This window comes from Pseudorca crassidens, chromosome 14 (assembly GCF_039906515.1).
Source record: "Pseudorca crassidens isolate mPseCra1 chromosome 14, mPseCra1.hap1, whole genome shotgun sequence".
NCBI lineage: Eukaryota > Metazoa > Chordata > Mammalia > Artiodactyla > Delphinidae > Pseudorca > Pseudorca crassidens.
The window spans coordinates 44,621,792-44,646,351 of NC_090309.1; the positions used below are offsets into that span (position 1 = coordinate 44,621,792).

Consider the following 24,560-nt stretch of genomic DNA (forward strand, 5'->3'; position numbering starts at 1 on the left):
GGGACAGGGAGCTAAGGATGAGGGGTTATTTTATTGGTTTCCTTTCTTTGGTTTTTAATTATATGAGAGATTTGAACATGCTTATATGCAAAAAAAAAAAAAAGTGCCATGGAAAAGAAGAGGTTAATAGTACAGAAAAAAGGCAGAGGAAAGGGGTGGTGTGTGGATAAAGGTGGTCCCTGGCGCAAAAACAGGAAATGGGAGAAGGGCTCTGTAGCTCATCTTGCTAGTCTTACCTGTATAATCTCCTGTTGTGTCCTAGCCCCATGCCAGCTCTGAAGGGAGCAACCAGCTATGTAAAAGACTGCCCCACTTCACTCCTAGAATCACTGACCAAGAGCTTTAAATCTCGAAACTTGGGATTTGGAAACAATTTGTAGAGCTCTTCTATGCCAGAGCCAAAGACTCAGGCACTTGCATGGTGCTAGCAGTAGCAGACCTTCTTTGCCACCCTCACCAATCCCTAAACTATAAGGTGAACAGAGAGCCTTTCTGCCCACTTCAGCCTAGCCTCTAGCCTCTCTTAGGGCAGGAGAGGGTCCTCTGTTTTTCCCACATCCTCAGGGCCCTGGTACAAAGAGTGGGTCAGGAAGGTGAGGAGACCATCAATCCTGCCTTATATCTCAGGTACCTGATTAGGTATACACACACACACACACACACACACACACACACACACACACACGCACATATGCATGTAAACCTGTGCCTTGGGTTTGGAACCTATCCTATTCTCCACCCTCTTTTGAGACAGGCTTTCTAGCATAACCCTACTTTGCCTGGTTCCTTCACCATTGCTATTCTGTAATTTAAAATCATCCCCTATGCCAGTCACCCCAAAAACAAACCCCCTTTGGGCCTCCAGTGCCAGCTTAGAACTAGACTAAATTTACCTCACCCCTATTTGACCTTCATTCACCTTTCCTCTAACTTCTCCATCCCCAGCTCTTGCTCTCCCAGGTTCCCAACATGCCTTAAGGTCAGGGCTATGTCACACCACCAGTGGGATTCCAGGGCTGATAAAGAAGTTTGCAAGGCCTTGACTCTGAAGTCAAAACATAGAATAAGGCTCAAGTGAAATCACCTCCTTTTACTAGCCTAAAATCTGGATTATAACATGCTGTCTGTGCTGGTACTGAGCTGGGACTTGACGAATTCTTGACTGGTATAAAAGAACACTGAGTCAACCACAGCTGATGTTTCCACTTGTTTATTAATTCTGTGAGTTTTGGCAAATTGCTCAAGTTCTCTGAGTCTTACTTTTCTTATCTGCAAAATGGGAATGATTAATGCCAGCATCTGTATGTTTATGGCATCCTAAACACTTTATGAATGACCTCATGTAATCCTCACAACAACCTCATAAGGCACGTTCTGTTATTAACCATTAATATTTCATGAGCGAAGTTCAAACAAGCTAGCCTTATTTCAGACCCTGCCTCATTAACCACTGCGCTCTACTGAGCTAATAATATCTTCCTTCCTACTTGCAGGGCTATAGAGAAGAGCCTGAAATATGAAATAATGTGTGAGAGAACACTTGATAGATTATTGTTTAATGGATACAGAGTTTCAATGATACAAGATGAGAAGAGTTACTGAGCTGGATGGTGGTGATGGTTGCACTACAGCGTGAATGTACTTAATATTACTGAACTATACACCTGAAAATGATTAAGATGCTAATGATTAAGATGATTAAGTTTTATGTTATGTGCATTTACCACATACAATTTTTTTAATTTTTAAAAAAGAAAACCACTTGGTAGATTATAAAGTGCCACACATATGAAAACTACTAATGATGTTTTTAATTCTTTTTAACTTTTAAATGAGCAGGTTCCAGAAGAGGATTTTATGGGACTCACTTTTTTTTTTTTTTTTGCCGTATGCGGGCCTCTCACTGTTGTGGCCTTTCCCGTTGCGGAGCACAGGCTCCGGACGCGCAGGCTCAGCGGCCATGGCTCACGGGCCTAGCCGCTCCACGGCATGTGGGATCCTCCCGGACCGGGGCACGAACCCATGTCCCCTGCATCGGCAGGCAGACTCCCAACCACTGCGCCACCAGGGAAGCCCTGGGACTCACTTTTATTCCTCTCTGAATATCTAGAATAGATGATGGAAAGAGGGGAAGCATACCGTAAAATGGCAGTATCTGTACTTCAGCAGCCCCTCATGGCAGATAGAAATAAGGAGAAAAAAAGTGGGTCCGGAAAGAATTTGAAAAAGAATAGATACATGTATATGTATAAATGAATCACTTTGCTGCACACCTGAAACTAACACAACATTGTTAATCAACTATACTCCAATATAAAATAAATTTTTTTTAAAAAAAGGAAAGAAACAAAGCAAAAAAAAAAAAGTGGGACCAGGTTAGTTTTCACACGACAGTCTGAAGGTTCCAAGTCTGACTGCATACACCTTCTCTGGCCACCTTCTGCATTGTCCAATGGAGACTAGAATATGCTTTCAAAAGTTAGACCTATCTTCCAAAGGGAAAGGTCAAAGCTGAGTCTCAAGAGACAACATCAGTGTAAGGACTGGGTTTCAAATCTGCTCTTTCGCATCCATTTCTCTTCAGGCTGAGGCCGAGAGCTCCCCCAAAGATTGCCAGCATCACGTGTGAGTGATTCCCAGCAGTGTGCACATTTCCTACCCTGGCCTCTATCACTATGTGTCCTTCTGTTATTTATTATACTTATGCTATTGTAATCCATTTCCTTTCTTCTAAAAATACTTTTTTTCTTTATAAAAAGGACATATTCGCTATAAAAATTTTAGAAAATATAAAAGCGTTCTTGGCTAAGTAAGAAATTGTTTTCTGATTCTCTCCAGAGAATAAAGAAGTGAAGTTCAATCTTATTTTGTGGGTGAATTAAGTTCTGAAATTTTCCTTGGAGGTTTATTATATGGCACTCTGGTTGCATTCCTCCTTTTAAATAATATCATGAAAGGCTATGAGGTTTCTAGATAAGCCCACAAAATCCTACCTAATGAAAAATGAAGCTGAACTATAACATGGGTAGAGCTATGACACCAAGCCACCAGATTTGAGGCTCCTTCTAGGAGGCAAGGACTTTGCCAGCCATTTCTGAAGTATTGGCACCCACTGGGCATGAAGCAATGGTGATTCCTAACTTTGACTTTACAAAGAGAGAGAAACTGGTTTTGTGGGCATCTGCTCCCTCAAGCAGCATTAAGAGCACCAATAGTTTCCATAGTTGGAAGGAAGATGAAACCATCTGGTTAAAGAAGGGGACTTTAGTGTGCAAAGGTCACTGGTAGGGGGACCTTCAAGATGGTAGAGGAATAAAACGTGGAGATCAACTTCCTCCCCACAAATACATCTACATATGGAAAACTCCTACAGAACACCTAGTGAATGCTGGCAGAAGACCTCAGACTTCCCAAAAGGCAAGAAACTTCCCATGTACCTGGGTAGGACAAAATAAAAAAGAAAACACAGAGACAAAAGAATAGGGACAGGACCTGCACCTCTGGGAGGGAGCTGTAAAGGAGGAAAAGTTTCCACACACTAGGAAGCCCCTCCATTGGCAGAGACTGGGGGTGGCAGGGAGGAAGCTTCTGAGCCACAGAGGACAGTGCAGCAACAGGGGTGCAAAGTGGAGAGATTTCCACATAGAGGATTGGTGCCAACCAGCACTCACCAGCCTGAGAGGCTTCTCTGCTCACCCGCCAGGGCGGGTGGGGGCTGGGAGCTGAGGCTCCAGCTTTGGAGGTCAGATCCCAGGGAGAGGAGTGGGGTTGGCTGTGTAAACACAGCCTGAAGGGGGCTAGTGCGCCACAGCTAGCCAGGAGGGAGTTCAGGAAAATGTCTGGAACTGCCTAAGAGGCAAGAGACCATTGTTTCGGGGTGCGCAAGGAGAGGGGATTCAGTGCACCGCCTAAACGAGCTCCAGAGACAGGCACAAGCCGCGGCTATCAGCGCAGACATCAGAGACAGGCATGAAAGGCTAAGGCTGCTCCTGCAGCCATCAAAAAGCCTGTGTGCAAGTACAGGTCACTATCCACACCTCCCTTCCTGGGAGCCTGTGCAGCCCGCCACTGCCAGGGTCTCGTGATCCAGGGACAACTTCCCCGGGAGAACACAGGGCGTGCCTCAGGCTGGTGCAACATCATGCTGGCCTCTGTGGCAGCAGGCTCGCCCCGCATTCCGTACTCCTCCCTCCCCCTGGCCTGAGTGAGCCAGAGCCCCCTAATCAGCCACTCCTTTAACCCCCTCCTGTCTCAGCCAAGAACAGACGCCAGAGGGCAACCTACACGCAGAGGCGGGGCCAAATCCAAAGCTGAACCCCAGGAGCTGTGCGAACAAAGAAGAGAAAGGGAAATCTCTCCCAGCAGCCTCAGAAGCAGTGCATTAAATCTCCACAATCAACTTGATGTACCCTGCATCTGTGGAATACCTGAATAGACAAAGAATCATCCCAAAATTGAGGCAGTGGACTTTGGGAGAAACTGTAGAATTGGGGTTTGCTTTCTGCATCTAATTTGTTTCTGGTTTTATGTTTACCTTACTTTAGTATTTACAGCTTATTATCATTTGTAGATTTGTTTATTGATTTGGTTGCTCTCTTCCTTTATATATATATATATATTTTTTCTTTTTCTCTTTCTGTGAGTGTGTATGTGTATGCTTCTTTGTGTGATTTTCTCTGTATAGGTTTGCTTTTACCATATGTCCTAGGGTTTTGTCTGTCCATTTTTGTGTGTATGGTTTTCTTTTAGTATAGTTTTTAGCACTTGTTATCATTGGTGGATCTGTTTATTGGGTTGGCTGCTCTCTTCTCTCTCTTTTTTTTAAACTTTAAAATTTTTTTATTTTAATAATATTTTTATTTTAATAACTTTATTTTATTTTATTCGTTCTTTCTTTTATTTTTCTCCCTTTTCATCTGAGTTGTGTGCCTGACAGGGTCTTGGTGCTCCAGCCAGGTGTCTGGTCTGAGCCTCTGAGGTGGGAGAGCTGAGTTCAGGACATTGGTCCACCAGAGACCTCCTGTCCCCACGTCATATCAATCGGCAAGAGCTTTCCAAGAGATCCCCATCTCAACACTAAGAACCAGCTCCACTCAATGACCAGCAAGATCCAGTGCTGGACACCCAATGCCAAACAACTAGCAAGACAGGAACACAACCCCACCCATTAGCAGAGAAGCTGCCTAAAATCATAAAGTAACAGACACCCCAAAACACACCACTGGACATGGTCCTGCCAACCAGAAAGACAAGATGCAGCCTCACCCACCAGAACACAGGCACCAGTCCCCTCCACCAGGAAGCCTACACAACCCACTGAACCAACCTTACACACTGGGGGCAGACACCAAAAACAACGGGAACTACAAACTTGCAGCCTGCGAAAAGGAGACCTCAAACACAGAAGTTAAGCAAAATGAGAAGACACAGAAATACACAGCAGATGAAGGAGCAAGGTAAATACCCACCAGACCAAACAAATGAAGAGGAAATAGGCAGTCTATCTGAAAAAGAATTCAGAGTAATGATAGTAAAGATGATCCAAAATCTAAGAAATAGAATGGACAAAATACAAGAAACGTTTAACAAGGAACTAGAAGAACTAAAGAGCAAACAAACAATGATGAACAACACAATAAATGAAATTTAAAATACTCTAGAAGGAATCAATAGTAGAATAACTGAGGCAGAAGAATGGGTAAGTGACCTGGAAGATAAAATAGTGGAAATAACTACCACAGAGCAGAATAAAGAAAAAAGAATGAAAAGAACTGAGGACAGTCTCAGAGACCTCAGGGACACATTAAACACACCAACATTCGAATTATAAGGATCCCAGAAGAAGAAGAGAAAAAGAAAGGGACTGAGAAAATATTTGAAGAGAAGACAGTTGAAAACTTCCTTAATATGGGAAAGGATAAATCAAGTCCAGGAAGCACAAAGAGTCCCATACAGAATAAATTCAAGGACAAACACAACAAGGCACATATTAATCAAATTATCAAAAACTAAATACAAAGAAAAAATATAAAAAGCAACAAGGGAAAAGCAACAAATAACATACAAGGAAATCACCATAAGGTTAACAGCTGATCTTTCAGCAGAAACTCTGCAAGCCAGAAGGGAGTGGCAGGACATATTTAAAGTGATGAAAGGGGAAAATCTACAACCAAGATTACTCTACCCAGCAAGGATCTCATTCAGATTTGACAGGGAAATTAAAACCTTAACAGACAAGCAAAAGCTAAGAGAATTCATCACCACCAAACCAGCTTTACAACAAATGCTAAAGGAACTTCTCTATGCAGGAAACACAAGAGAAGGAAAAGACTTACAATAACAAACCCAAAACAATTAAGAAAATGGTAACAGGAACATACATATCGTTAACTACCTTAAATATAAATGGATTAAACACTCCAACCAAAAGCCACAGACTGGCTGAATGGATACAAAAACAAGACCCATATATACACTGTCTACAAGAGACCCACTTCACACCTAGGGACACATATAGACTGAAAGTGAGGGGATGGAAAAAGATATTCCATGCAAATGGAAATCAACAGAAAGATGAAGTAGCAATTCTCATATCAGACAAAATAGACTTTAAAACAAAGACTATTACAAGAGACAAAGAAGGACACTACATAATGATCAAGGGATCAATCCAAGAAGAAGATGTAACAATTGTAAATATTTGTGCATCCAACATAGGACCACCTCAATACATAAGACAAATGCTAACAGCCATAAAAGGGGAAATAACAGTAACACAATAATAGTAGGGGACTTTAACACCCCACTTTGACCAATGGACAGAACATCCAAAATGAAAATAAATAAGGAAACACAAGCTTTACATGATACATTAAAGAAGATGGACTTAATTGATATTTATAGGACTTTCCATCCAAAAACAACAGAATAAACTTTCTTCTCAAGTGCTCATGAAACATTCTCCAGGATAGATCATATATTGGGTCACAAATAAAGCTTTGGTAAATTTAACAAATTTGAAATTGTATCAAGTTTCTTTTCCAACCACAATGCTATGACACCACATATCAATAACAGGAAAAAATCTGTAAAAAATACAAACACATGGAGGCTAAATAGTACACTACTAAATAACCAAGAGATCACTGAAGAAATCAAAGAGGAAATCAAAAAATACCTAGCAACAAATGACAATGAAAACACATCACCCCAAACCTATGGGATGCAGCAAAAGCAGTTCTAATAGGGAAGTTTATAGCAATACAAGCCTACCTCAAGAAACAAGAAAAATCTCAAATAAACAACCTAACTTTACACCTAAAGCAATTAGAGAAAGAAAAACAAAAAACCCCCAAAGTTAGCAGAAGGAAAGAAATCATAAAGATCAGATCAGAAATAAATGAAAAAGAAATGAAGGAAACAATAGCAAAGATCAATAAAACTAAATGCTGGTTCTTTAAGAAAATAAACAAAATTGATAAACCATAAGCCAGACTCATCAAGAAAAAAAGGGAGAAGACTCAAATCAATAGAATTAGACATGAAAAAAGAGAAGTAACAACTGACACTGCAGAAATACAAAAGATCATGAGCGATTACTACAAGCAACTATATGTCAATAACATGGACAACCTGGAAGAAATGGACAAATTCTTAGAAAAGTACAACCTTCCAAGGCTGAACCAGGAAGAAATAGGAAATATAGACCATTCACAACCACTGAAATTGAAACTGTAATTAAAAATCTTCCAATAAACCAAAGCCCAGGACCAGATGGCTTCACGGGTGAATTCTATCAAACATTTAGAGAAGAGCTAACACCTCTCCTTCTCAAACTCTTCCAAAATATAGCAGAGGGAGGAACACTTCCAAACTCATTCTACGAGGCCACTGTCACCCTGATAGCAAAACCAGACAAAGATGTCACTAAAAAAGAAAATTACAGGCCAATATCACTGATGAACGTAGATGCAAAAATCCTCAACAAAATATTAGCAAACAGAATCCAACAGCACATTAAAAGGATCATACACCATGATCAAGTGGGGTTTATCCCAGGAATGCAAGGATTCTTCAATATATGCAAATCAATCAATGGGATACACCATATTAACAAACTGAAGGATAAAAACCATATGATCATCTCAATAAATGCGGAAAAAGCTTTCAACAAAAATTAAACACCGATTTATGATAAAAACCCTCTAGAAAGTAGGCATAGAGGGAAATCACCTCAACATAATAAAGGCCATATATGACAAACCCACAGCCAACATCATTGTCAGTGGTGAAAAACTGAAACCATTTCCACTAAGATCAGGAGCAAAGCAAGGTTGCCTACTCTCACCACTATTATTCAATATAGTCTTGGAAGTTTCAGCCACAGCAATCAGAGAAGAAAAAGAAATAAAAGGAATCCAAATCAGAAAAGGAGAAGTAAAATTGTCACTGTTTGCAGATGACATGATACTATACATAGAGAATCCTAAAGATGCTACCAGAAAACTACTAGAGCTCATCAATGAATTTGGTAAAGTATCAGGATATAAAATTAATGCACAGAAATCTCTTGCATTCCTAAACACTAATGATGAATAATCTGAAAGAGAAATAAGGAAACACTCCCATTTACCATTGCAACAAAAAGGATAAAATACCTAGGAATAAATCTACCTAAAGAGAAAAAAGACCTGTATGCAGAAAACTATAAGACACTGATGAAAGAAATCAACGATGATACAAACAGATGGAGAGATATACCATGTTCTTGGATTGGAAGAATCAACATTGTGAAAATGACTCTACTACCCAAAGCAATCTACATATTCAATGCAATCCCTATCAGACTACCAATGGCATTTCTCACAGAACTAGAAAAAAAGTTTTAACAATTTGTATGGAAACACAAAAGACCCTGAATAGCAAAAGCAATCTTGAGAAAGAAAAATGGAGCTGGAGGAATCAGGCTCCCTAACTTAAGACTATACTGCAAAGCTACAGTAATCAAGACAGTATGATACTGGCATAAAAACAGAAATATAGATCAATGGAACAGGATAGAAAGCCCAAAGATAAACCCATGCACATATGGTCACCTTATCTTTGATAAAGGATGCAAGAATATACGGTGGAGAAGACAGCCTCTTCAATAAGTGATGCTGGGAAAATTGAACAGCTACATGTAAAAGAAAGAAATTAGAACACTCCCTAACACCGTACACAGAAATAAACTCAGAATCAATTAAAGACCTAAACGTAAGGCCAGACACTATAAAACTCTTAGAGGAAAACATAGGCAGAACACTCTACAACATAAATCACAGCAAGATCCTTTGTGACCCATCTCCTAGAGAAATGGAAACAAAAACAAAAATAAACAAATGGGGCCTAATGAACCTTAAAAGCTTTTGCACAGCAAAGGTAACCAGAAACAGGACGAAAAGACAATCCTCAGAATGGGAGAAAATATTTGCAAACAAAGCAACTGACAAAGGATTAATCTCTAAAATATACAGGCAGCTCATTCAACTCAATATCAAAAAAAAAAAACAAACAAACAACCCAATCCAAACATGGGCAGAAGACCTAAGTAGACATTTCTCCAAAGAAGTTATACAGATTGCTAACAAGCACAAGAAAGGATGCTCAATATCACTAATCATTAGAGAAATGCAAATCAAAACTACAATGAGGTATCACCTCACACTGGTCAGAATGGCCATCATCAAAAAATCTACACCAATAAATGTTGGAGAGGGTGTGGAGAAAAGGGAACCCTCTTGCACTGTTGGTGGGAATGTAAATTGATATAGCCACTATGGAGAACAGTATGGAGGTTCCTTAAAAAACTAAAAATGGAGGTATCATATGACCCAGCAATCCCACTACTGGGCATATACCCTGAGAATACCATAATTCAAAAAGTGTCATGTTCCACAATGTTCATTGCAGCTCTATTTACAATAGCCAGGACATGGAAGCAACCTAAGTGTCCATCAATAGATGAATGGATAAAGAAGATGTGGCACACATATACAATGGAACATTACTCAGCCATAAAAAGAAATGAAATTGAGTTATAGGTGGATGGACCTAGAGCCTGTCATACAAAGTGAAGTAAATCAGAAAGAGAAAAACAAATACCATATGCTAACACATATATATGGAATCTAAAAAAAAAAAAATGGTTCTGAAGAACGTAGGGGCAGGACAGGAATAAAGATGCAGAAGTAGAGAATGGACTTGAGGACACAGGAAGGGAGAAGGGAAAGCTGGGACGAATTGAGAGAGTGGCATGGATATATATACACTACCAAATGTAAAATAGATAGCTAGTGGGAAGCAGCCGCATAGCACAGGGAGATCACCTCAGTGCTTTGTGACCACCTAGAGGGGTGGGATAAGGAGGTTGGGAGGGAGATGAAAGAGGGAGGAGATATGGGGATATATGTATACATATAGCTGATTCACTTTGTTATACAGCAGAATCTAACACACAATTGTAAAGCAATTATACTCCAATAAAGATGTTAAAAAAATAAAAGGTCACTGGTAGATCGAATGCTCACAAATTGGGGACCTGCTTCCTAGAATGTGTTGAAGAATGATCTCAACATCTCCTACTTTCTTGGTGACACAAATAGTCAACAGCCAGTCATATTTATTATCAATAGATGGCTCTTTTTTATTCTTTAACTAACATATTGGTTCTTGGAAGGAACACAGAAGTATTTCTGAAGGCAATAAACTGCCTAACTCCAGTAAATTTTCTCCTTTCTGGGCCTACAACAGTAGACACAAAAGAACTAGAGAATAATAAATGAAGAAAGCAATACAATTTAATATAAGAATAATTTAAGTAACTCACTCTTTGCATTGGACTGATTTCTTAAAAGTCTGGATCTCACTCACTAGTGCATTTCCTTTTTTTAAAATTTATTCAATAAATATTTGCCTATAGGGCTTCCCTGGTGGTGCAGTGGTTAAGAATCCGCCTGCCAATGCAGGGGACACGTTTGATCCCTGGTCCGGGAAGATCCCACATGCCGCGGAGCAACTAAGCCCGTGTGCCACAACTACTGAGCCTGCGCTCTAGACCCCGTGAGCCACACCTACTGAGCCCACGTGCCACAACTACTGAAGCCCACACACCTAGATCCTGTGCTCCACAACTAGAGAAGCCACCGCAATGAGAAGCCGGCGCACCGCAACGAAGAGTAGCCCCCGGTCGCTGCAACCAGAGAAAAGCCTGCGTGCAGCAACGGAGACCCAACGCAGCCAAAAATAAAATAAAAATTAAAAAATTTATTTTTAAAAAATATATATTTGCCTATAGTTTCTATGTGCCAAGTGCTGGGCTAGGTTCTAGGTAGGCAGCTATAATCCCAGCGCCTCACTAAGTTTCAGACTAGTTAAGCTAGGAGAAGACTGGCAGGGAGCAGGTACCAAACAAATAAATATACATTTCCAATCTGTAATAGATGCTGTGACAGGGAATAACATGAGGGAATCTACTGAAAGGGAGTAGGAGTGAAAAGCATTGCAGGTAAAGGAATCTACCTGTATGGGTACTGAATGAATTGAGAGAAAAACAATGTGGCTCAACAAGTGAGCAAAGGGGCAAGTGGCATGAAATAAGCTTACAAGACCTTGCAGGAGTCTGGATTGCATTCTAAGTCCAAGAAAAGCACTGAAGGCCAAAGCCAGGAAGATATTACCCAATTTATGTTTTAGAAGTATCACTCTGATTGCTGGATGAAGGATAGATCTGAAGAGGTTCAAGAGTTGAAGCCAGGAGATCAAATGGAACCAAGGTCTCTTGAAAAAAAATAGGTTATAAATGATAGACACATCCTGTCAAAATCTGTCCAGGCCCTGGGGGAAAAGGGCCTTCTTCATATTACTTATTATTGTTTGACATTATATATTTATTAATTTATATAATTGTATATCTGTTCAGTGCCTGCCTCTCCCATTAGAAAGTAAGTTTGGTGAGGATAGGAAGGTTGCCTTTTTCACTCCTGTATCCTCAGTGCATAGAACATTGTCTGCCACATAGATTCTCAATAAATATTCACTAAATGAATGAATGAAACATGTACTTAATCCTTTTATGAAGCAAAGGACCATTCTGTAAAGCAAATCATCAGCCTCTTTCTTACTCATTTTGAAAGTCTGGATCTTTTTACCTCAACTGAGAGGAACTTGAGGGAAGAGTAAACCAAGACAAACAAAGTTTATTGTACTGAATGGAATGGCCTCATAAAACGTAAATTCCAGGAAGACAGAGACCTTGAATGTGCCTATTATGTATTTTAATGAATAAATTAATGAAACCAGAGCTCAGAGCACTTGTCTGTGGTTTCCAGAATTGTGCTCTTTTAACAGATAATAAACAACTTTGCATTTTAAGATGGTATTTTAGCTATTCATCAAAGCATTTAAAGTCATCTGATTTGACAGCTCTCATAGCAAACTGGTTGGCATTAGTTGCAAAATAAAAGGCTTCCACCTATTTCAGGGGAAAAAAAAAACAAAACAGTATTATGGCATGGTCTGCAATAAAACTGGCAGAATGATCTATCCATTCATCTACGTCAAAGCTCTCTGCTATCTTGGCCCCAGAAACCCAGAATTTAGGAGTGAATTGTCATCACTGGACATCAACATACTTCAGAGGGTGATCACTGGATACTAAGGTCAGCAAGTTAGCAAGTTTCTGGACCCCTTCAGCTGGAAATGGCTTCCTAAGGCAAGCTCTACAAGGCTGTATTAGTTTTCTGTTGCTGCTGTAACAAACTACCACAAACTTGGTGGCTTAAAACAACAGAAATTTATTTTCTCACAGTTCTGGAGATCAGAAGCCCAAAATCAAGGTGTCAGCAAGGTTTTGTTCCTTCTGGAGGTTCTGAGGGAGAATCTATTCCACACCTCTCTCCTAGCTTCTGGTGGCCTCTGACAATCCTTGGCTTGTAGACTTATCATTCCAATCTCTGCGTCCTTCTTTACATTGCCTTCTTATCTGTGTCTTCTCCTCTCTTCCAAGAACACTTGTCATTGGATTTAGAGCTATCCTGGTCCAAGATGATCTCATCCCAAGACCCTTAACTTAATTGCATCTGCAAAGACTCTTTTTATCAAATAAGGTCATATTCACAGGTTCTAGATGGACATATATTTTGGGAGGCCACCATTCAACCCACTACAAGGAATAAAGCAAGGTTAAAGTGTAAAAAAATGTGCAATTCCAATGAGGTAGCTATCTGAATTAATATGACCAGAATAGGTGCTTGCAGGGAAAGAGGGGAAAGATATTTTGTTTTGGCATAAGGTCACAACTTTTTTTTCTTAATGAATAGAAAAACTAAAGAGGAGAAGTAGGTGCCTAATTATTTAATTAATTCTGATGAATCGATATCAGAGTCCCTTGAAGGGCACCCAAGTTAAGGGGAGGGCCGTAACCATGAAAGTGGGTAGGCAGTAGAGGAGGCATTACTAGGTATCCTAGACAGCTCTTTGAGCCTGTCAGGTGCATCAGCTCTGTACTACATTACTTCCCCTGCCCTCATATCTCCAAACTGTTTTGGAGAAAAGCCTCTCCAAACCTTGAGCTTTTCTCTAGGTCCTGAGACACCAAACTAGCAACCCAAATCTAACTCTGGATGTTGACCTCTTGTCTAACCACTTGATTTGTGGTGCTTGACGTTGAACTGTACCCCTACTGAGATGAACCCCCTACAGCAGCTCAAGGTGAAAGACCCGATCCCTTTCCCTGACCATCAACCCCCAAACCCATCTTTCCTCTTTGATGTGCAGAAGCGATAGGTTGTCCCAAATTCAACAGATGCTTGTGCGTTGTCCAGAACCCCTTTCTTTACACACTCCCTGGAGATGTGGTGTGGAAGAAACAGCCAGCCTTGGCTGACAGTTTGGGCGACATTACAAGGCACATGAGGCAGGAAGAAGCACTGCCAAGATTTCGTTTCTGTTTTTGCTGGTCTCTACCGTGGTTTCCAATGAAAAGAACAGTTTTAAGAAGGTAAAGTTGGCAGGGCCACACTGTGTCAATGGGCTACTTTCAGCTTTGAAGAGCACAGCTTTTTCCTTTTCTTGGGGTACAGTCCTCTGGAAGGCTGGAATTCATTTCTAGCATAATACTTCACCAGAATCAATTGTACATGTTTAAAATTGTACTTTTAATGTTATTTTAAGTAGCTATTTTATAATTCCAATAAACTACTCTCAAGCATGATGTAAGGCTGATTAATGACACTTCTCTGGTACACCAAGAGCTCTCAGTTCTGCCTTGTGCCTCAGTACTCACCTGAGGCATCCCTTTAATCATTGTTATGCCACAGTCTGTCTTATCATATTGCTTAATTACCTTTTCAGTTACTCTTTCGTCTACTCTATTAATCCTCACAGAACAAATTCATCAAACACTGAAGTGAAGAAATGGTGTTCCTGATCTTGCCAGAACCTAGCCCTAGAAGCAGCTTATCCCTAAAAGATGGAAGGATCCCAAGACTCCTGATAATCAAGAAAAACAACCCTACATAAGGGAATCTTGTCTCTCTATCTTCTTTGCAGACCCAAACCTTACCCACCTTTTAAGGCTCAGCTAAATCCTTGCAACCTCCATGAATTCCTCCTTAGTTAAGTCTCTTCTTGCCAATATTACAATCTACATTACTCAACTTTGTTATTTTGCTTCATTCTTTGTGGTTTTGTTTATGAATATTAATTCAGCTGAACTGTGAATTTCCTTAGGATAGGCTTCATGTTTAATACTCTTTAATAATAATGAAGAATAAGAATTATAAGTAATAATAGTAACATCTATTGACTTTATTATGTACCACGTACTGGGGTCAGTGGTTTACATAGGTTAGCTCAATTAATTATATTTGATGGAAGTGCTTTTATTGTCATCTTCACTGCACAGAGGTGAAAGTGCCCATGTTCACACAGCCAGTAAAACAGGTATATAAAGCCTGGAAACCTGAGTCCAAATCCAAGTGCTAGACCACTAAGTAGCACTACCTTTTCTCATAACCTTCGCAGTGCCTGGCAGTGTACTCAGGCACACTCTTAATTTGCTTAATTGTTTAATTAATTGTTTAGCTTGGATGAAAATCCCTATTCTTCACAATGGAAAGAAGAAGAAAAATGTGGGTCCAGATTAGAATAAGGACAAGAGAGAGGAAAAATCTAAACCTGAAAGAAAAAATAAATGATTGGTAGGTATTTGGAATGGGAGAAAAGTACTCGAAAGATCAGGTGTACAGAATTTTATGTTCTATGGAAGATATTTCCATATAAAATTTAAATAAAATTTTTAAATTTAATAGGGGCACAGTGAAGCCATAACATAGTTTCATGATATCACACTTTGTTCTAGGAGACAAAATAGTGACTGGACCAATACACTACTATTGTATATGTTTCTTGTCACTTTTTCACTGACTCATACCCAGCATTTCCTAACCCTTTTTCCTCATACAGTCAATAGGAACCATACTCACAATCTCTCCTAATGCGGCACTAAGGGCAAAAATGCAGGTGTCTGTTCTCTCCTAGCAAAAACTGTGCAGTAAGATGTACCAAAATAGAAATGGACTTTTTAGTCATGACAAATTATTTTCCAATATGAGAATCATCAGAAATAACCCTTTGCATTTCAGAATATTTAAAAGACAGATATATCATTAAATCACAGAAGATAACTGGATACCGTGTATTTTAAGTTACTGAACTCATTAGGCAAATTGTCTTACCAGTAAGCAAAGCAAATTACATCTGTTTAACTTCATATCTTTGGTTTAGAAGGTTGTTGATATAGGTTAAAATGGAAAACTCGGTGGGTATCAGAAACAGTTGAGGCCAGCATCAGTCACATATGCCCTATTGTGAAGGTTGAAAGAGTGGATTTTGTCAGAATTATTGGAAGAGAATAGAAGACTTTAGCTGCTGGGAGTGAGGTGAGGTTAGGGATATCACCCAAGATGAGAAATGACCCACCATGCTGAATCCAAAAACACCAACAATTAGCTTTGCCTGTTTCATATTATTACATAAACCTGGAAACTGACATTGTTGGGAAAAATGAAGTTAGCATATTCAAATTCTACTTAAGATTCCAATACTCATATAAAATCATAGAATTTTGAAAATTAGAGATAGTGAAGCCAAAGAGCACACTCTAAGTGAATACTAGAGGAACATTTTACCATCGCCTTCCTCAATTCAACATATTTTCATCTATTTGGTGTATATAATGGTTGTTTGCACATGCTCACAGCAAAAGAACTAACTTCACATATCAGAGTGTTTTTGGTTTTATATTACCTCTTCTGTTTATGTTGGGTTTTTTTTTTTTAGCTGAATATTGTCTTCAGAACTGAATTAGATTTCAAGAGAGAGCAGATTTTCTTAGGATCCCTCATACCAGCTTCAAGAGTGTTGGTCAACATAAGAGGCCCTAGGTAAATAGTGCTTTTCCTTGCTATCTTAGGAAAGGAGTTTTTAATCCCTCCAGTGATAAGAATGAGGAGAAAAAAATCAAGTGGGAAAATTCAGTTCCGCAAATAATTGCTATATCCCTAACAAGGGCAAAGCATTGTGCTGCAGCACCATCCTACAGGGGTACATAAAATATCAGATTTCCATACATCATCACAAAGGTCTTCAGAAAACCCTGGTGAGATAAATAATTAGCAAATGCCATGAGGATCCACAATAAGTAGCATAATTCTAATAGAAAACTTGTCCTGAATATTGGAGAACTCATGGAAAACTGAGGCCTCCTACCTCCCAGATTTATATTTTATCCACTTCAGAAATCCTTCTCCAGTCCTAATTCTTATCCCAAAATCTGTCCCAAACGTCACTTATTCCCAGTGACTCCCAACACTGGCAGAATTAGAGAACTCCTAGAAACACTTCTAAACATTAGCCTCTTGTACATAAAGACTAATTCAGAAGACGGATTCTTAGTGCTGGGAGACTTTGCTGATAACATGTCTACTTGTTTAAATTACTATTCAATGCTCCCATTTTCCATAATCTTTTCTTGAAACTTCTATAATTATCGTAGCTACAAAACAGCCTTGGATTAGCTAACTTGTGCCATCTAAAGGCTATAGTGAGAACCTCTTTGATGAGGAAAAATAAAATAAATAATAAATGATAAATAAATTAATTAAAAATATTCATATCAGGCTCTCCGCAAAACGAATTCAACAAAACTGTTCTGTGTGAGGCTAAAATGTAAAACAGATAATAAGGGCTTGGGCAGATATTATTGATATTATTTCAAATTAGAATAAAGGAGAAAATCAAGAAACCTCCAAGCTCTAGCCTTCGTTCTGTTGCCTATAAGCTGTGGGACATTAGGCACATTACTTAATCTCTCTGGACCTCACACTTCTCATCTATAAAATAAAAGCATTGAACATGATTTCAAAAGATATTTGACAATATAATTTTTTAATTTTATGAAATGAAATATTTACATGAAATTCAAGAAAATGGGTAGGTTTAAAGGAGAATTCGTGAATTAAGAGAGAAGTGGAGTAAGCCAGAGGCTTTCACAGTCCTCCCCCACTTTTCAACTATTTCCTCCTTTTCTGGGTATCCAGTGGCATATGTTTTCCAGGCTCCCTCACAGTTAGGTTTTGACCAAGTAACTGAGTTCTAGTCAAAGGAATGCCAGTATAATGATAAGTGCCTCTTCCATGTCTAGCCCATAAAAGTGCCACATGTGTGACACCCTCCATGCTCTTCCCCCTTCCGCCAGCTTGATGTCGACATGGGCAAACAACTTCAGAGGAAATGGGCATCGGTGTAACACTTGGAAGAGACCCGCCTTATTTACCAGAAACACCACTTTGGGATTTTATACAAACAAGGGACAAACTTATTTCATGATTTAGCCATTACATATCATCATGTTTTAGCCATTGCATATCATTGTTATATCAGGCAGCGATACTCTAACTGGTACAACAATAATTTTTCATTCAAATTGACCAAGGACAGATTTGTGTTCCTTCTTTCTGGAATCCCTTAAAAAATACCAAATCGAAAACCATGTGAGACATATGACTTTCTAATTTTGTGCTATAAACTTAAGAATTGCAATGTTTGGCTATTACCTCAAGAAAACAAAAAGTAAAGAAAGCGCCATGAACCATGATAAATAGGATGACATAATCAGAGCTAAAAGGAAGGCAGAGGGCTTCCCTGGTGGCACAGTGGTTGAGAGTCCGCCTGCCAATGCAGGGGACACGGGTTCATGCCCTGGTCTGGGAAGATCCCACATTCCGCGGAGCGGCTGGGCCCGTGAGCCATGGCCGCTGAGCCTGCGCGTCCGGAGCCTGTGCTCCGCAACGGGAGAGGCCACAGCAGTGAGAGGCCCGCGTACCGCAAAAAAAAAAAAAAAAAAAAGGAAGGCAGAGACAGCTTCCAAAGGTAACCCTGAAGTGGCTCTATGCCTAATACAATGCCTTCTTGCACAAAACTGATGCTCAATTTCTTGAATGAAACAATGAGTGAATGAATGAATGGACCAGAAATCTAATCACTTCTAAAGTGGAGTATGAAAAAAAAAAAAAGATTTATTGCCCATACCATAGAATGTCTAGGTTTAATTCATTCATGTTATCAGCAATGTCTTCAGTGCAGGAGAAAAATTCTAACATAATGTGTACTCTACTGACTTGTCGGTTCAACAAAAAATGGGAAATCTGGAATTCATTCAAAATCAGTCTAGGCTTCTACCATGAGCCTGGTTCTGTGTCCTGCCCCCAAGAGGTGCATGTCCTCTGCCTCCAGCATAGTCCCTCACTCGGGATCTAAAGATTTTCCATAACCTCAGTAGGCTCCCAGCCTCCTCTGGCTTTTTCACTATTGTCACCCTCATTCATAGAGTGGGACTAGCACAGTGATTAAGAGCATAGTCTGTAGAGAAAGAATGCCTGGGTGAGAACCTGCCTCTGAAATTTTTAGTCTTAGGAGTTTGGGAAAGTTACTTAAGCTCTCCTCCTTTCTAAACAGGAGTACTAACAGTACCCACTCCTCCAGCTGTTGAGGACACACTGAGAAACTCCAAGTTTACAACACTGCTTGACACACACTAAGTTAATTCTCAATAAATTTTAGATATTATCATTTCTCTTCCTTAAGGATATAAGGTCTTAAGATGGCAGGCATCAGTGGAAAAAACATCAGTCAGCATGTCAGAATTCCTAGACTGCCATTTCAGGTCTGTTGCTAAATAGATATCTTAATGTGAGCACATCACTTAACGTCTCTGAGTCTCAATTTTCTTATCTTTCAAATGAGAGGGTGGCCAGATGATTTGTATTTTCCCTTCCCACTCTATGTCTTATGTCTTATTCAGGTCTCTGTAATCTAATGCTCAATACTTTGTTCAGCACATGAAGTACAGACAGACAATTCCATAACCTCCCTCTGACACCTACTCCAATTATTTTAAGAGTAAAATAATTATGTATTTTATTATATAAGAGTTCACTCCTAGCATCCTTGCCATATGGTAAAGCGTGTAATAGGAAAGGCAGGTGGAGCCAAACAGGACTCAGATGCCCTATCAAACACCCTGAGGGCAGATGTTATGGCCAAGAGTGTGGGATCCATAGGAACATCTGTAGAGAGCATCAGTAACTCACAGAAGCTGCCACATTTATCTTCTAGCAAAGCACCTCAGGGATAAATTGCAGAATTCTAAGCACAGAAGTCACTCAAAAATATCTGTTGCTTTGTTTGTTTATGAAGAACACTTATTTCCTGATCCTAGAAGACTGAATTTGAAGAGACAAAAAAAAGTATATTTCTTACTTCAGGTAAGGAATTATATATTTTTATTCCCTAGGGTCCACAAAATAGTAGATTCTCAATATATGTATGTTCGATGAATGAATCAGTCTGGATCTTCCAGTTCTGCGTTAATGAATGCAGATTGTTAGAAACTTGTAAATTAATTTTTATAATTTCTCCTAATGAAGCATAGGGTATATTATAATAATGGTCCCCAAGGACTCACTTCTCCCTCTGCCTATGCCTCTTTTGCAATGTTACATTGTTGCTTCTCCAATAAAGAGGTGGGGGCTCTTTCTTCACCATTTGAATCTAGGCTGGCCTGGTGACTTGCTTTGACCTTTAGAATGTAACAGAAGTGATACTGTGAAAGTTCCAGAGCGTAGATCTAAAGATTGATTGTAGCTTCCGCCTGTGCCCTCTTCGGGCTCAGCCATCATGGAAAAAAGCAGGAGTCCAAATACTGATGAGAGACCATGTGGAGAGAGAGGTCCTAGTTTTCCAACCATTCCTGCCAAGGTCCCAGACATGAGGGTGAGACCTTCAAGACTCTGCAGCTCTAGCAGACCCACCAGATGAACGCAGTTCCATAAAGCAGTGTAGGCAAGACCAGCAGAAGAACTGTCCAGCCAAGCCACAGAATCATGAGAAACAGAAATCGTCACTGTTTTAAAACACTGAGTTTTGGGATGGTTTGTTACACAGCAACAGATCATTGATGCAAAACTATTTCTGGGCCAGAATCAGCATAGTCACACCATAAGGAGTTTCATGAAAATAAGATTATATCAGCAGTTCTGTCAGAGAGGGAAAAAGGAAAAATATTTAAATACTATATATGATAAAGGATAAAATCCCAGATATTTTCAGTATACAAATTATGCAGGAAATGCAATGCAGGGATCAATTACCACATTAAATCTATTCATTGGTTTGGGGCCCTGCAGAAACAGTTTCTAAAGAGTAGATGCTTTTTCTGAACTAATTATTCCTTAGTTATCATTCATTACATTAGTTATCTATTTCTGCATATCAAATCACCCAAGAGCTTAGTGGTTAAAAGAACAACAGTCATTTATTATTCTCACAGTTCTGTGGATTGTGTATATAGGAGAAGCTTGGCTGAACGGTTGTGACTCAGAATCTCTCATGAGGTTGCAGTTGAGGTGTCAGCTGGGGCTGCAGCCATCTAAAGTCTTGGCTGGGGCTGGAGAATCCAGTTCCAAGGTGTCTCACTCACATGGCTGGCAAGTGTGTTCCTCTCCACTTAGGATTCTTCTTGTAGCTCCTTGTGTGTCCTCATGCCATGGCGCCTGGTTTCTCTCAGAACCAAAGATCCAAAAGACCAAAGCAGAAGCTAAAATGTCTCTTACGGCCTGGCCTCAGAAGTCACATACCAGCACTGTTGCCCATATTCTATATGTACACACAGAGCAGCTCTGAGTTAATACAGGAAAAGACTACACAAGGGCAAAGATTATTGCGGGTCCTCTTGGAGACTGGCTTCCACAACCTTATTGCCAAAAAAATTGAGAGCTTATACTAAAAATACATATGCAACAGGATTATTAAAAATAATGTAAGAAAGTGAAACCAGAAACCATAAAGAGGCAAAAAGAAAGCTAATTCCATCTGGGCCTTCGGGTAAGATATTTATTACAAGTCCACAGCCCCTTAACAGAAACCCTTGAGGCTAGATACATTTCAGAATTCAGAATATTTTGAATTTTAGAAAGGTAAGGAGGTACATACACCAGATATTACACAATACACTCCAGTATTGTGTGAGGAACAACTTAAAATCAACTGCATTATTATTTAAGCAAAAAATGTATGAATTTTCAAACTAAGTGGGATAAAGACTTTAAATAGTCACATACATCCTTTTAGGTAAGATTTTGACAACAAAATTTTTTAAAGTATAGGTCTTTAGAGCTTTGGGGATTTCAGAATTGCAGGTAAAACGTTGTGAACTATAGAAGTTGCAAGTTCACAGCATCAGAACCTGTGGCTATAGATTCCCCTAGATTGTGTGTGCATCCACTTCCATTTCTAGGCCTTGCCTCCCCATCAACTCCCCAGTACTGCTGATCAAATTTGTCCCACAAACTCAGATACTGAGAGCTGCCCCACTCATATTTGAGGTCTCCTAATGACCTATTTTTCTGCCTTGTATTTTGGTTCAGGGGCTAGGTTTTCATATTTGCTCAGCTATACGCAGTGCCTGTTTTCAGGTTTACAGCTACCATTTTACCACTGACAGCTCACAGTAACTATTGCATAGCCTAAGAAGTAGGATAGTTACCACACTTGAACCATAGATTTAGCTGTTTCCTGACAATCAAAGTTAAAAATCAAAGAAATTGAGAGCAACTGTTATTTTCCTTATGTCAAATTCAGATAGGAATTTAGTCAAATGACTATTTAAAAGGACATACCTCTAACCTGAGAGTCGAGGCGTCCAAAACTAGACACAACACCTCCAAGAAGTCACAAAGTAAGAGTTTTAGTTTGTCTAAAATAAAAATACCAAATTTCTAAACAGGGTTAAAAGACAAGTGACAGACTGGCTAGAAACTTTGCCACATATAAAACAGAGAAGGAATTAATGAGAGCTCCTAAAATTAAAAACAAAAGGACACAAAAGCACATTAATAGGAAATTCACCGAAAATATATTTAAATGCCTAACAAATATATTTTAAAAATTCCTGACATCACTAGGAATGAGGAAAATACAATTTTTAAAAGTGAGACACTATTTTTTACCCATTGGATGGGCAAAAATTTTTAAGTTTTATAATACCAAGTTTTTACAAGGTATAGAGAATAGCACTCTCATATACTATTAGCAGAAGTGTAAATGGTACAACCTTTGCAGAGGGTAATTTGGCAATATCTGTCCCAATGTTAAATGCAAATACATTTTAAGGACTGATTTCACTTCTAGAATTCTATTGATATATATGAACAGAGATATGAGTAGTAGGAGTTTTAACTGCAGCACTGTTTGAAATAGTGAAAAATGCAAACAACCTGTCTCTTGATAGGGGATTGTTTAAAAAAACAAAACTATGCACAGGAATTTGCTATCTATGGGCCCCTGGACTTCAGCCTGTTTTTGTACTGCCTGCAAGCTAAGAATAATTTTTACAATTTTAGAGAATTAAGGAGAACCCTATAGCTAAATCCAGGTTCACATTATCAATTATTTATTATTAATTTTACTTCTCTTACCTCACCTAGTAATAACCTTGAGCAGGTACTATAGATTTATTTGCCAAACGATTGGTTGCATAGTTTTCTCTAAGGGAAATACTGTGTTTGAGGAACAGATAATATATGGAAACAACACGTGGTGGAAAAACACAATGAAAAGAAAAGGTAAGAGGGCAAACCACGGAAACTGAAAAACTAGCATGAGTGATGAAATCATATAGTGATGAAATCCATAAAGCAGGATTAGGACATGCATATAAGGAAAAAATTAAAACCAGAAGAAAAGGGAAAGCAAGAAGTAGACATAAGAAAAGGAAAAAAAAGGGCTTCCCTGGTGGCGCAGTGGTTGAGAGTCCGCCTGCCGATGCAGGGGACACGGGTTTGTGCCCCGGTCCGGGAGGATCCCACATGCCGCAGAGCGGCTGGGCCCGTGAGCATGGCCGCTGAACCTGCGCGTCTGGAGCCTGTGCTTCGCAGCGGGAGAGGCCACAGCAGTGAGAGGCCCGCGTACCGCGATGAAGAGTGGCCCCCGCTCGCCGCAACTGGAGAAAGCCCTCGCACAGAAGCGAAGACCCAACACGGCCCAAAATAAATAAATTAATTAAAAAAAAAAGAAAAGGAAAAAAAAATGATAAAGAAAGGAGAAAAGAGAAAACGGCATTAGAAAACAGTGCTAGAGGAAGTGAGGATGAGTACTCAACAGGGCGAGAACACACTTGTGACTGTCTCAAAGAGCCCCTGCATACTAGCATAAAGTGATCCTGGAAAATGTTTGCCTCTGCGATGTTTCACATTTGCATTATTTGGTCCTGTATTAATTGAACAGGATAAACTATTTTTAACTGTGTTAGGCACTAGGCAGTGTAAGTCACAGCTTTTAAACTATCAATGTATAATTATGTCTCAGAATTTTCCCCCCGATAAGTATGTAAGAAAATAGATGAAGTCAATATAAAGGTACTATGATGGGAAAATACAATATGGTTAACATGTCCTGTTAGGGGTAAATGTGCATGAAGGGACACAAACACCTAAGATCCCCTTTAGAGAAATATAAGTAATTTCAAATAGAGGAGAGCACAGTCTAAGTGTCAAGCAAGCTTAACATCTTGGCTTTATGCATGATAGAATCAAAACTAGACTCATACTTGAGAAATTCTTTACAGTATAATTCTCTCAGTCATATTGTTATCTAAAGCTACCTTAGCCACAGAAATTCTAAACAGATAAACTCAGAGACTGCAGCCTGCAATGTGAACAGATAAGAACATACTACAATTGCTTATGATGTCTTCCCAATGCAAATTGTGAAGCCAGTATTTCTTTCCTTATTTAACTTCTCAAACCCTGTAGTAAGCAGAATTTTGGCATCCATGATCTTTGTCCCCTGGTATTACTCCTGTGGTTATGTTACATTGCATGGTAAAAGAATATTGCAAATGTAATTAGGATTACTAATCATCTGACCTTAAAATAAAGAGATTATTCTGGATTATCTGGATT

General features: G+C 39.4%; 1 protein-coding gene across 5 annotated transcripts in view; it reads right to left on the minus strand.

Moving 5' to 3' along the window:
- CCDC85A (coiled-coil domain containing 85A) overlaps positions 1–24,560 on the minus strand; it is a 685,546-nt gene that overhangs the window by 567,771 nt on the left and 93,215 nt on the right. The window contains exon 3 of one of the 5 annotated variants that reach the window (XR_010934548.1): positions 19,867–20,636. The exons of 3 other annotated variants lie outside the window; for them this stretch is intronic. The gene's annotated coding sequence lies outside the window, so the exon portion shown is untranslated. Of the gene's footprint in view, positions 1–19,866; positions 20,637–20,657; positions 21,256–24,560 lie in introns of those variants that run through there. One more of the 5 variants, XR_010934552.1, reaches the window with a different exon arrangement.